Source organism: Pan paniscus, chromosome 9 (assembly GCF_029289425.2).
Source record: "Pan paniscus chromosome 9, NHGRI_mPanPan1-v2.0_pri, whole genome shotgun sequence".
Classification (NCBI taxonomy): domain Eukaryota; kingdom Metazoa; phylum Chordata; class Mammalia; order Primates; family Hominidae; genus Pan; species Pan paniscus.
Window position 1 is genome coordinate 129969143 of NC_073258.2, and position 14140 is coordinate 129983282.

Genomic DNA, 14140 nt, shown 5'->3' on the forward strand with positions numbered 1-14140 from the left:
GCCACACAGAGGACTGCAATACGTACCTAACCTTGAGTTTGAAAGACGGCCTGGGAATTGAGCAAGGGAGAGAGAAGAAGCTTATTTGCATCCCCAGATTGAGAATGCTCAACAGCTGCATCGAGAAAAGTTGCTGAAAGTAGGCCAGGTTTCATAGAGAATTTTAACAGAGAATTTTCCCAAAGCGACAATTGACATTGTCTTGCTTATTTATTCTTTCCTGGCCAAAGCGCCAGCTGCATATTGTGTCCCTATTAAAAAGAGATGGCAAAAAAAGATGTGTTGTCTGTCTGTAGCATACTCCTTGCTAATATTGACGCTCGTGAAACAGCCCCTGTAAACGTGGAATCCATGCCCACTACCATGGGCAACATTTTAAGGAACACCAGTACTACTGTTCAGTGAGATGTTATTAATCCCTGATGCATTCATTGAAATGATAAACTTTCCGTCTTCTCTCCTTTCCCTAACACATTTTCATCATGAACCTCTATCATAGTAATTCAGAACTTTGTGTTATTCTCCTATGAAATTTTTTTTTTCAGTCTTTAAACCTTAACACCAACTCCACCTATTGACATGTCCACTTTTGAATGGGGTCCTTGGCCTCCTCTGTGATTCTATCTGCTGCCTGCCCCAGGGCTCTGACCGTGGGCCCCTCCTGTTCTCTTTCTACACTGCCACCCTAGGCAGCATCCTCCAGCAAGGCTTTAAGTAGCCTCTACTTTTAACCCTGGCCCCTCCCCAGCACTCCACCCTCTTATATCCTGCTGCCTCCAGGCATCTCCATTTGGATATCTCCCACTTAATGTGTCTCAAACAGAACTTTTGATTTCCATATTGTAAACAAAACCCAAAACTGATTCCTCCAAGTCTGCCTCATCACAGGACAAAAAATATCTCTTCCTTTCAATCACCACGTTCATTTTCGCAGCAAACACTTCCAGGTCTACCTTCAAATGATACGGAAGCCAATCTCATCCTTCTCTCTTAACCACGAACACCTATGTCTGCCCTCCCCATGATCTTTCTCCTGGGTGACTGGGACAGACGAACCATCACCCTGCTTCCACTTTTTCACCTCCATGGTCTAGCCTCTACACAGCCACCAGAGAATTTATTGTAAAGCATTGGTAAGATAATGTCCTTGTTCTTGCCCAAAACACTCCAGGGCCCTGTGCTTCTAATCACACTGCAATAAAATCCAAAGTCCTTTCCCAGCCTTTCAAGTCCCTTCAGCCCTGACTCACCAGTTCAGTTTTTTACCTTTTGCCATTCACTCTGCCTCAGCCACACCCACCTCCCTCCTGAGGTTTCTCAGACCTGCCAGGAAGACTCCACCTTCCTGGCTTTTAAATTCACCTTCCTACTACTATATAAAATAGTTCTGCCTTCTCTGTCCCCTTACTCTGCTTCTTTTTTTTCTCATAGCACTTATCACTACATGATTATGTTGTGTAATCAATATTTATTATTGGACTCTGTTCCTAAAATGTAAGCACCATGAGGGCCTGGACTTTGTTTATTCACAAATGAATATGTTTATGCCAAATGAATACATAAATGGTACTATCATGGTGCAAAGTCTCTATACACACTTCTTACCTGCTGTTGTTTATTGCTATGGATCTATCTTTATACTTATTACAAGTGGAAACAATTGCAAAGTGTAACATTACGTAATTTAAATTTCCTGTACTTTCAGCTCTGACGTCTCCCCAGCCCTCCAGCCTCATATATTCCACAATAAAATTATATCATTTGCAGAGCACTGCAAGTCAAATCAAGACAAACTATACTGAAAATCTAAGAAAATATCAAGATTCAGCAGAGAAAGGTACATATTACATGAGGAATTTAGTGCCCGTAGGACAAAATCACAGTCTAACCTTGCAATTAGGTTTTAATAAGTAGAAGTTAAAGGCACAGAAAAAGCCAGATTATATGAATTGGCTTCTCAATCCAAACTGAAATAATCACCATGGTGAGAAAGAACATAAATTTTAGCAGGACAAGTTTCCCTTTCATTTTTTATCTTATCTCACTATGTAATCTTGGACAAGGCAATTAACATCTGTTTTCCCATCTGTAAAATGGGCTTGCCCGCTGTCCTCTTTAGTTGGGTATCATAAAGATAGAATGACTTAATTATTATAAAAATGTTTTAGAAGAAAGGAATTTTGCAAGTGAACAGTGATTATTATTACTTTCCAAACTTCTTTGTGTAGTATTTTGAAAATGAGGAGGAAATAATATATTTTTTCAATGTATCTAAAGACTGAAGTAAATCAGCATTTCTAAATCACACAGCACTTCCAAAATTATCAGAAAAAACTTTTGGAAGTCGCGAAGCAACCTGTAGAGTCACCCAAGTATATCACCTACCATGGGAGGCTCTATATACTGAAGCATTAGGAGCAACAACACGTAATCCATTTTATAGTCAGAGTGCACTATGATCAGGAAGTGAAAGGAATAGCACGGAAATGCAAGCATTTGTGTAAAGTATTAATTCTACTTCTTATCCAACAATATAATGTGGAGATCCTTGAAAGAATGAATGAACAAAGAGGCAACTATAACATTTCTATATATGACATGCTTCAGGGCAGCAAAATGTTTGGAAGGAGAAAGAGATCTAGGGGACTTTTTGAAGCTCTGTCTCCAGCAAGCATGCTGCTTTATTTAGAGCGTATGTTTAATTGAGGTGACTTGGAGGAAGCTAAATCTCCCATTGGTGGCTGTGACAGTGGTGAGAAGTTGCTATTACTCATAAGCGCACACACACACACACACACACACACACACTTTACTGTAAACACATTGAATGCTCCACTCCTCCCTCCAAGCCTGGCCTGAATCAGCACTCTACTCAGTGATGCTCCCAACCCCAAAGGCTTTTATTAGATCTAAAGAACTGAAACCAGTGTTGAGGAAATGCATGGGAAAGTGACTTGGGAAAGCTAGAGATCAAAGAGAGGTCACTCAACTCCAGGGTGGCTGCTTTCCCAGGGTGCTCCCAGCAATTCCCCTCCCACGATTTTGTCTTTTATGGCTTCCAGTTTCCAGAACTTAATGCATCTCAGAAGGTCTAAAACATCTGTGTTTTTCTGCTATATTCAAAATACTTGTTGGCGGAGGATTTACCGATGTTTCTGACACTGCATGCAGTGATGTGATGTTTCCTGGGCAACTTAAGAACTGTAGTAGATAATCCTATAAGGCATTTTATTATTTTTTAAAATCACTTGTACTTGGCTTGGGAAGTTATCTTGTATTTAACTTTAAGCATAGATGATCCCTGGATATACTGAGGGCTAGGGGACATAATATGTCAGACAAAATAATAAAACTACCCTATCCAAATATTCCTGTTCCCTACTTAATTTTTTCTCTTATGCATTTCATTCTGAAAACAAACAGCATTACTCCTCAGAGTGATATAAAAGGCCAGTCTCAGGCAGAGCTGATAACAGACTCAAACTGACTTGTTGACTCCTGCATTCCTCAGTCATGGTCTGATTTTAAAAGTACTTATCTGTAGTTCTTGATTGATTTAAAAAAAAAAAAAGCAGCAACTCCCTTACTCATGGTAACAGAATGCTCTGTTAAAGAATACTACAACAGTGATAGGTTGGGTCAAACAGTTGAGAAAATTATAATTTAGGCAATGCAGAGTTTTCTGTGCACCTTTCAAAAGAAAACTTAGTGCTTTATCAAATATGAGGCACTATTAATTTTGAGAGAAATTCAGGCACAGAGAGATTCAAAACCTATCTAAAATTCAGTCTATGCTTTATGATAATAAAAGAGAGATATCTCTTTTTGGTAAATATGTGTTGATGGCCAGGTCACACAAAACAAGACAATACTTTTTTAGAGATGGGGGTCTCACTGTGTTGCCCAGTCTCATCTCAAACACCTGGGTTCAAGCGATCATAGCTTGGATTACAGGTAGGTACCACAGAAGCCAAGGCAAGAGGATCACTTGAGGTCAGGAGTTTGAGACCAGCCTGGGCAACATAGCAAGACCCCATCTCTAAAATATATAAATAAATACAATTTAAAATATTTTTAACGTTATCCGTGCATTTCTATGCATCACAGGAGAAAGTCCACCAGAAGAGTGCAATCCTTCTCCACTCTCTTTCGTCCCCTTTACTACTGGAGGGGAGAAGACAAAGGGTCCTTACATTTACATTTCCAACACCGCCTCTAGTTACCATACCTGGGGCAGTTGGCTGTAACTCTTTCCATGCCCACAAGAACACAGCATTAAAAACAAAACCACATTCAAGTACAGTGACTCCAGCTAAGCTGTGGCATGTTGATTAGCCAAACCATTGGCATTTCACATGCCCAGTCCTTGCTGTTCTTTGATGGGCAAGTAACCCTGAAGAAGAGAGCAATTTTTCCATCGTCACCCATTTTATAATTACTAGCCCTGCTTCTGGGCTGGCTGTCACATCCTACACCTCCCCAAATCCTCTGGTGCAACTTTTTGGGAGAGTTAAAACCTCCTCGATGTCACTTTGGTACTATAATGATGTCCTTTGACAGAAGAAACAAAGTCAACCACCATGTTCTCCCTGAGAAGTTCAGGAAAGTTTGATTCTTCCTTTTCCAAAGGAGAAAAGTATCTTCAAGGAGATGACTAAATCTTACTCAGAAGCATCCTTCTTCATTAAGTTCTCATCTGTATGGTACCATGCTGGAGGCTGGGCAAAGAAAAGCAAATAATGAGACCCTTCCATTTCTCTATGCTTCGGGTTTAAGATCGACAAAACCCACAAAAGCTAATCTCCGAGTATACAGACATCAAACAGCTGTGCAAACATTGGACAGATGCATAAATTAAATACAAAAGTAAATAAAGTATTTACATTATGTGCAAGTCATGCAGCTGCTGTGACTACACTCCACGAAGGCTCCAGAGGGAAGGAAGGACATTAAGCTGAGCAGATTGTCTTTTTCGGTCGGGGATGGTGTCAGCAGGAAGGAGCAGAAAGGTCACACATGGCTCGAGGAACAAAGACAAACTGTTACATAAACTCTTGTCTGCTGGTGCACAACCTCTAACCGTAGTCTTCAGAATGAAGCAACTTTGTTTCTCAGAAATAACTTTTATATCTCAGACTATGCTTTTAGGAATCTGTGTCAGTAACTAATTTTAAAGTGTCAGGGATGGCCCCATGGCCAGCAACAGCAGGAACCCAATGAGATGACCTAAGAGATCACAAGAACTGTCCTACCTCAAAGACTACCTTGATATTCTACATGTGTCCAGGGTGGGAGAAATAAAATGAATGGCAGTAGCCCACTGCCATTGGAAACTCTGCCTGGTATCCTGGTGCTGTGGAAATTTCCTCAGTCTTCTCTATGGAGGAACACAGGATGCAGCGCAGCTTTGTTTAGCCTAGATTCCCATACTCTACACCTGGAACATAGGACACATGAATGATTGATGAACTACTAAGCAGCTCATGAATCTCTCCTTACTTTAGGAGATAAAAGGGAGGATAGCCTTTTGTGTTTATGTTAAATTAAAATACCATTTTTATTCAGAGTAGCCTGTATAGCGTTCTATATTTGAGAAAAACAAAAAGATTTAAAAAGAGAGAAAACAACACAAGCCCCTGGTTTAAAAAAATTAGAAATGGCAGTAAAATGGAAAAATTCATAACTACAATTCAGAGGTAATCATTATTAATATTTTGGTACATATCTTCTACATGTCTTCATGTACATGGATATATATAAAAAATTTTAACAGAAACAAGATCATACTGAAAATAATGCATGCAATCTGCTTTTTTCCCCTGAATGCTTTTTAAACTTTTCTTGCCAATAAATATTTCTACATTATTTGTATATAATCATATGTCTATGCCATATTTTTTTAGTCCCCTGTTGTTGGACATTTCTAGTGTCATGATTTTTTTTTTTTTTTTCTCTAACTTGTAATGGCTGGTGGAGCAATCTTATCACTAAAGGTGTGTGCACAACACAGACTTCTGAGAGTCAGAATTCTTCCCACACCCACCGGCTGATACTTAGAATTCCATGCCTAGTGCCTCAGTCCTTTGCCTTAAGGATTTTGTTTAGTTAAAAAGTGAGTCCCAGGAGAGCTGTTTCTTAAAACACTATCTGACACTGATTTCCCCTTTTTCCTTGGGAAGTCCCGAGGAGAGTCGCAAAGACTGGTTTTATGCTGAGGTCTTGGCCCTGGGCCTTGGCTGATGAAACCAGAAAAGTCCCCAAGTTCACGCATGTTCTGGTAGAAGTGTTACAATTTTATAATTGACTAAACTCCTTGAGCAGTTGGAAACACAATTAATGCTGGCTGGTACTAATTATTGCCTAAATTCAGTTTATTATAGGAAATAGGTTCAGTTCTTAGCATATTCCCTCAGGACCTGGTCCACATATTCATTAATTTTTACTCCCAGATACTTTATATTTGTATGGTTTTCTGTAAATATAAATCTATTTACCTTGTAGCCTATCTTTATTACTGCATGGTCATTGAATTAAACTTATTCAGACCTCAATTTTTCATTTCACTTCTAAGCAATATAACTGTGATCAGTCATATCCCAGAATTCAGGACTGGTACTGTAATCCCCACAGAGATGGTACAGTTCTTTTTATCTACAAATCCAGGATTTTCTTTAACCCAACACACATGTCTGTGAGGTGTGTTATCACAGTATAACATACCTGGTTACCCTGTGAAAAGCAGAGCCCAGGAAGAGTGAAGGTTCCTGTTTCTATGCAACCATAGGTATGTACGTGTGTGTGTGTGTGTGTATGTGTGTGTGACAAAGAGAAGAAGAGAGAGACAGCGAGAGAGAGACACACACAGAGAGAGAGAGAGAGGGACAGAGAGAGAGAGAGAGAGTATTTATCTGGAGAATAGCTGTACATCTCCAGGGACCCAGGATCAGCAGTGTCAAGGTCTACCAGGTGCTTATGAAGTGCTAATTGCACTGTTACTGAAGTTCAGTTTCCACCAGAGACTCACAGAGCGACCTTGGGGAAATGATTGAATGCTTCCATTCCTCCAATCTCACACCTGAATACCGGAGATGATAATATTGCCCAACTCCTTCCCTTACAATGGCATAAGAATGAAGTAGCTTACAGTTGGTGTTTTGAGAGTCTGTGGGAGCATTATTACTTCATGCTACCTTTTTTATATGTAACTTTTGTGCACTCAACCATTAAGGAGGGACAACTGTGCCACGGATGTTTCTTTTCTACGCTGCTCTCTTGGGGAGAGTGTCCAACTGCTGAAACTTACGTATGAAAAACGAGAGCAAGAGAGAGACAGAGAATGAGAAATCATAACCACCCACTCACATATATTTGGCATTTCAAGCTTTGAGCAATTAATAACCAACTCCTTGACTTGGAAGCTGTCATGCTCACAATGCTGTTTGAACTGTTCCCACACAACCCACTGAACACACATTCCTTCCAGAAAAGGCTGTCGCAGACGCACTTTTCAGCCTTGAAAGACAAAAGAGTAGACTTGAGCAAACATGAAGACTTTCATAAAATGGAGTAAGGACGAAAGTCTCTAACTCCAGAAGACCAGTATTTCTAAGCAAATAGTCCAGTTGTTTTCTGCCATTCTGAATGTTTCTGCCGTTCTGAATATGTCTGCCATTCTGAATGTGTTCATCGGGAATTTGAGTGTGGGTTATCTGGATCCCCTTCCTCTGACATGCAGGACCTTGTTGCACCACTGGGAGTTCCACAGGAAAGGGTATGAACAAGGGAGAGTCTTTAATAGAGAATTGTGAATATGTTACAGCCATACCACCCTGAACGCACCCGATCTCATCTGATCTCGCTAGCAGGGTCAGGCCTGGTTAGTACTTGGATGGGAGAATTGGGAGTAAGAAGAAAATAACTACAGCCTGCACTTTAAAAAGCAGCAAGGGCCATAGGCCAGCAAAAGGAGCCTGAAGGGACCGAAAAATTGAGCATAGCTGCGGATAGAAACAGAGCCAGTGGGCAGAGACAAGAAAACCAAGGCAGGAAACTGTGGGGTCAAGAGCAATGGGGAAGCCTGTCCCTATTGTGGGTCCTGGGCAACCCTGGGACACATCGACTGGCTCTTCTTTGCTTATAAGGCAGAGTGTATGGGAAGACTCATTACCTAGCGCTAAGGAAGGATGGGTAAGATGTAAACCACGCTGATTTGCAGCCACTCGGGAGTCTCTGGCAGCTAGGCTTGGAGAATAGCATCAATGTTAACAGCTAGGGATGAAGCAGAGTAAATATTTGATGTAAGATAGCAAATATAATCAATAATGTGTATCAAACATTTTCTGCTCCTGCTAAAGGTTCATGTTAATTATAAATATGACAATATTTGCAACAATTTCAAGTAGATAGAATTATCCCTGCTTTGCAGCCCAGAGAACTGAAGACAAGGGCTAAATAATTTGCCTAACATTATGCAGTAACCAGTAACACTGTGTTTTAAACTCAGGTCTTTGTGCCTTCAGAACCCCAGTTCTCCTCAAACTTGAAAGAATTAGGCACACACGTTGCTCCTCTTTCTCAGATATTCTGATTTAGTAGTTCCGGTGTGGAGCCCAGGGGTCTGCACTTTAACACGCATCCCTAGTGGTGTCGACATAGGTGCCCTAAGCCAGACATTCCAAAACACCATCCTCCACCAAAGGCCAGAAACAGCCAGCTAGGAAACAAGGGCAGAAATAAAATTGTAGGAAAAAATGTAGAAGAGCTTTCACCATTAAAATCATAGACCTGATACTCTATGGTAGTCCTGATAGTCTACTTGTTTTTTTTCTCAAAATACGTGTTTCCAAAAGTTAACTCATTTGGTACCTAGAAAAATCAGGCTTCCTTGGGAGCTTAGGTCCTGTGGATCCTACTCCTTGTTGAACGCTGGGTTAGGACTACAGACAGATGTCTCCGAAACATCTTAGGACTGTACTTTAAAAAGCACTCAGGACAGGAACATGAGGAGAGATCATTTCTCAGATGTGACAGTCCCATTTCACTGGCTCTAACCAGAGTAGAACGAGAGGAAGGACTTGTCTTTCCAGCTATCCCCCAAAACGACTTTTAAACAAAGGGACCAGTTCTCACAATTACCCACCAAACAAAGCCCTTTGATAAAAATCACTACTAGGTTTCCCAACTGGGTGTCATTATCATGCATTAACCCGGCATTTCTCTTCCTTTGGTTAAACTCTTGAATTCCTGTATCAAGCTTGAGGGAGAGAAATTGGTCTTGCTCAAGATGTGTTTTCCCATCTCCCAGGGTCCCACCTTTAGGGCGAATAACTTTCTTTCTACCTAGATTTTCTTAAAGATGTTGAGAGATAGGATTCCGGTAAAACTACAGGAGCTGGCCGTAATTAGTTTCTTTGCAATGTTCATTTCTCCAAATGAGAGCAAAGGGGCCATTTGAATAACTCATTATCTACATTAGCTAGACATGTTCTTGTTGATGTCTTCTTAAACTTTCCTAAGTCTTCTCTAGCCTTTCTTTGCTGCACTTCCACTCCAGTTTGTCTGTAAGCGCCTTTGTGGCCTCCACTGCAGGCCTCGGGCCAAGGGAAAAACGGATTCTTTTCATCTATTCAAGTGTGATCTGGGACAGACAAGCCTGCTCCACAGGCGAGAGGCACAGAAGAGTGCTCTGTATTCAGCTCGCAGCTCCACATAGTCTGTAGTGGGGGCCCTGCCCTTGGCAAGGCCAAAGCAGTGACCAGGGCCATTTGGCAGGAACAGGAATGCTGTTTGGCCCCTTCTCTTCACCTGGACAGGGTGCCCTGTCCTGCAGGAATTGTATATCCTATTCCAACTCACTTCCCTTAAGTTCACTTCCAACATTAAAAATCACCTCCTTTTATCTCTCAATCAAAGCAGCATTTTTTTTTGAGATGCCGGGTAAATTCAGAGCACATTACGGTTGCTACATATGGAGATGATTAATACAATAATAACTAATGAAACTTCCTTCCTGTCTCCAATACATAGGGGACTCAAGGCTGGAGATATTGGCAGGAGAAAGGAACTAGGTGAAAATAGAGATGGAGCTGGTAAAGATACCTTTCTCTTGTGTCTAAGTTGCTAAAAATATGCTTTTCCTCCAGTGCCTTTTAAACATTTTACCTCACAATAAGCCTGATAATGTTAAGCAACAACGCCCACCATTCCATTACTCAACACCGTTCTGAAGGTGCTTCATGAGAAGATAAAGGAGCTACAAATATTGGTGAAGGAGCAGCAAAATTATCATTATTTGATTATAACATTATTATCAAATATGGAAATGCTTTAAAAAATCTATTAAAAATAACCTAACAATACAGTAAGAAGGTAGGTTATACACACCAAAAAACTTTCTTATATTCCAAAAAATAACCAGTTGGAAAATAAAAACTGAAACAACTCCTATTAACAACAACCAAAAGATAAGTTACCCAAGAATGTGTATCATTTAAATGAAGGAAACTATAGAACTCTGAGGAGAGGGAAAAACAGACAAGGTGCTGAATAGTTAATGTCAGTATTGTAAAGATGTCAGTTCTCCCCAGTGAAGCTATAAATGGAATGAATTCCAATCAAAATCCCAGTAAGATATTTTTAGGAAAAACATAATCTATTAACAGATAATTTTAAGAAAGGTAACATCCTGACTACCCAGCAAATATTAAGCTCATGTCAAAGGTTTTATTCAACTCATTAATTAATGAGGAAACCAGTAAGGTATTAAGACTGATTCTGAGAGTGTTTGAACAATTCATTTCTTATAAGCAATCTAACAAAGAAATGTTAGGATAAGATTGCCAAATTTGATTTAAAAAAACAAACAAACTGGTTATTGCCCAATAGACCATAACTCTTTGAGGTGATCTGTTTCAAATGACAGAAATTATCTGCATCTCTACCGGACAGAAATCTGCAACTTAGCAGGTAACTTCCCTACAATTTAGCAAGCACTTCCCCTAGCAGGTAATTAGTCTGGGACCTTTAATCAATAGTAAAGAATGAACTAAGTACATTTCCCTACAATCCTAAGGTGGCCTTTGTTCCCATATGACATTAAAAGGATGTGCTGCTTGCGCTTGTCTTATTTCTAGAATTTGAATTTTTCTAAAAATTCTAAATTTCATTGAAAAAAATCAACTTGAGAGTCACTAGGTAATTTTTGAAAAACAACAGCAAACACAAAGGAAGAACAATTTGCTTTACTTATTAAAACAAGGCTGGTAATAAAAGGAGGAGGATGACAGTCTTACCTTCTCGAAATTATTGAAAGTCTGGCATCCGTTTTCAGCAGCCATCCCTGCTTTGAAACTTGGGCAATGGATATTTGCCCGTGCATGGCACGCTCTCATTCTCTCCCTCTCTCTCTGTTACTTAGAACTGCTGCCATCAAGAAAGCTGGCTCTCCTCTCTACCCCTTCCTCTACACCCAGTCCCACCATTTCCAATCTAGCTATCACTAAAGCCCTAATAGGTAACACTTTGGTTTATTACATATAGCCTCTGTTCAAAGCACTTCTACGTGCATCAATACATTAAATACTCAACACAAACCTATGAGGTAGATTAATTGTCATCCCCACTTTACAGATAAGGAAATTAGAACACAGAGTTGCTATAACTTAAGCAAGGTCACGCACCTGGGTTCAAACCAAAGTCATCCTTGCTGTGTATTATTATTATTATACTAACCACTACCCTCTGCTTCCTGCAATGGGCAAAATCAAGCTGCCTGCAAAAGTGGCAGATGTGCAAAAGAGTACATTCACATCTACCCTCATTTCCGCAGGTAACAGAAAATAATGGCAGGTTCTTCCCTGTTCATAAAAAATAACTAGATGAAGTTGCAAGAAAATGTTTCCTGCCTTGAGGTCACTTGGAAGAGCAGTGAGATAAATTTAAGACAGGCTGGGCCTGGTGGCTCATGCCTGTAATCCCAGCAGCACTTTGGGGGACTGAAGCAGGTGGGTCGCTTGAATCCAGGAGTTTGAGACCAGCCTTGGCAACATGGTGAAACCCCATCTCCACAAAGAAATACAAAAATTAGCGGGGCATGGTGGCATGTGCCTGTGGTCCCAGCTGCTCGAGAGGCTGAGGTGAGAGGATCTCTTGAGCCTGGGAGATGGAGGCTGCAGTGAGCTATGATTGCACCACTGCACTCCAGCCTGGGCAACAGAGTGACACCGTGTCTCAAAAAAAAAAAAAAAAAAAAAAATTAAGACAAATAGGGCCTTGCCTCTAATTCAAAGGATATGTACACCCTGAATTTTACAAAGGCACAGACTGCGATTGAGTAGCACAGAGTAAGAAGGGTGGGTGGACACCGTGCCCCGGGTAGATCTCTGAAAGTTTCACCCTATTAAGGGTGTCCTCCAAGATGCATACAGCTCCACATGGACAGAACCCCTCTGTTTTTGCACTTAGGAGACTTCTGATATACAGACTGAAATAGGGTGTCCACATATCTGTCTTTTTATTTCCCGGTTTATCCCTTACTTAGTGTTGCTCTCTGAGAAAGGATGCATGAGCCTAACTAATGCGTCTGAAATGCCTTTATTCTATACTTACCCTTGAAGGCATAGAATTCTGGGTGGAAATCATTTTCCTTAGAACTTTGAAGGCATACACCACTGTCACCTAATTCTCAAGGTTGCTGTTGAGAAATCTAAAGCCATGCTCATTTCTGATCTTTTGTTTCCTTTCTCTAGAAACTTTTTAGGATTTCTTCTTTAAGCTTGGTGTTTTCATAAATCACAGTGGTGTTCTTTAATGTAGGTTCCCCCCAATCCATCTTGCTGGGCATTCGGTGTATTCTTGAATCTGGAAACTTACATTCCTCTTATGTTTGAAAGTTCTGGAGTTTGTTTTTTATTTCTTTTCTAACTGTGAAGAGAGTTCATGTTGGGGAGGCAAGGGCTCAGAGAATTTGAGGAACATTTCATGATGGAAGCCAAGAGTCTGAATTAAATATATGACTGGACAGGTGGAGAAGTGGGCATTCCAGATATGCAGAGCTGTGGGGACAGAGGCATATGGTTAAGAATCAACACAGCCCAGGAGAGATAGTGGGGACTTAAAAATCATGCAACAGGGAGAAACAAAGAGGGGTGTAGTGAGCCTGATGGTGGCTAGCCCTATGCTTAAATGGGTGCCTTTTGAGTGTGTGGCTTCTGATGCATAACGAAGTTTCCACACCAGCTGACGGGCTCCCACACCTTCTACACTCATAAGGTTTCTCACCAGTGTGAACTCCCTCGTGCTGAATCAGGGTTATTTTCTGATCGAATGCCTTCTTGCAACCCTTACATGCAAAGGGTTTCTCTCCAGTGTGAATTCACTGATGCTGAGTCAAGGCCGTGCTTAATAGATTCCCACACTCTTTACATTCATAGGGTTTCTTCCAAGTGTGCATTGCTGATGGACAAGGAAGCTTGAGCTACAACTAGAAGTTTTCCAACGTTTGTTACACTCACAGAGTTTCTCCCCAGTGTGGAACCTCTGGTGCTAAAGGAAGACTGAGCTATTGCCAAAGGCCTTGCCACCCTCCTTGCATTCAGAGGGCGATTCTCCAGTGTGGATTCTCTGATGCTGAATCAAGGCTGCATCTGAATTTAAACCTTTCCCGCATTCTTTACATTTAAATGGTTTATTTCTAGTGTGCATTATCTGATGCCAAACAAGTAATGTGCTGCATCTGAAGTCATCCACATTCTTTGCATTCAAAACTTTTCATCACCGTGACCTCTCTGATGTCAGTGGAAGTCTGCCATTCGACTGAAATACCTGTCACATTTTCCACATTCATAAGCTATCTTACCGGTAGGAGTTGTCTGATTCGTAGAGTTGTGTGCTGACGCTAACATTTTTTCCTAATTTCTCACACTTTCCCCTCTCTCATCAGCACAGGCCTCCTGATGCCTGGTGGACCCATCTGTGAAATCTCCCCTCTTTGACTTTATCTTGACCATCCAGTGACCTTGGGGCTGCTCTAGGCTGCTCCCAAAATCTAGGTGCTGGGGAATATTCTCTGGCAGCCCTCCCAGTGTCAGCCGGAGGGATTCTGTTTCTTTGGACCTATGCTCCTTTGGAATTAGTCCTTCCT